The sequence below is a fragment of the Lipotes vexillifer genome, unplaced genomic scaffold (assembly GCF_000442215.2).
Source record: "Lipotes vexillifer unplaced genomic scaffold, Lipotes_vexillifer_v1.1 scaffold236, whole genome shotgun sequence".
Taxonomy (NCBI): domain Eukaryota; kingdom Metazoa; phylum Chordata; class Mammalia; order Artiodactyla; family Lipotidae; genus Lipotes; species Lipotes vexillifer.
The window spans coordinates 2,583,847-2,584,337 of record NW_006773295.1 but is presented as its reverse complement, the minus strand read 5'-3'; positions in this window follow the sequence as shown (position 1 = coordinate 2,584,337).

Genomic DNA, 491 nt, shown 5'->3' with positions numbered 1-491 from the left:
TGTCATTTCCTCCTGCCCCACCTTCTTCACCAGGCACCCCCTACACATCTCTCAGGTCACAGCCTGATTTCTCATTTCAAAACTAGATTGGATACCCCTCCATGTAATTCTTAGCCCCAGGTTCCTGGTTCAAGTCCCAGTTCTTCCAGTTTCTCAGTGAATGACTTGGGCCAAGTCTGTCAGCCTCACTGTGCCTCAGTTTTCTCATCTGTCAAATGGGGATAATGTGGGTAGTACCTGTCTCAGGGGGTTGTTGCAGTAATTACATTGGGTGATTTTTGTAAGCATTTAACACAGGGCTAGGTTCAGTAAATGCTAGCTTAAAACAATGATGACTGAAATTCAGGCAGAATATTAAGCTAGTGGAATCAAGCTTCTGCTCTCTTATCATGTAAAATACACAAAACTGGGGTTTCGTTTCATTCTCTCCTCTACCTCACTATCTAGAAATGTGCCTGGTGTATAGCAGATGCTCAATAGAATATGTTGAA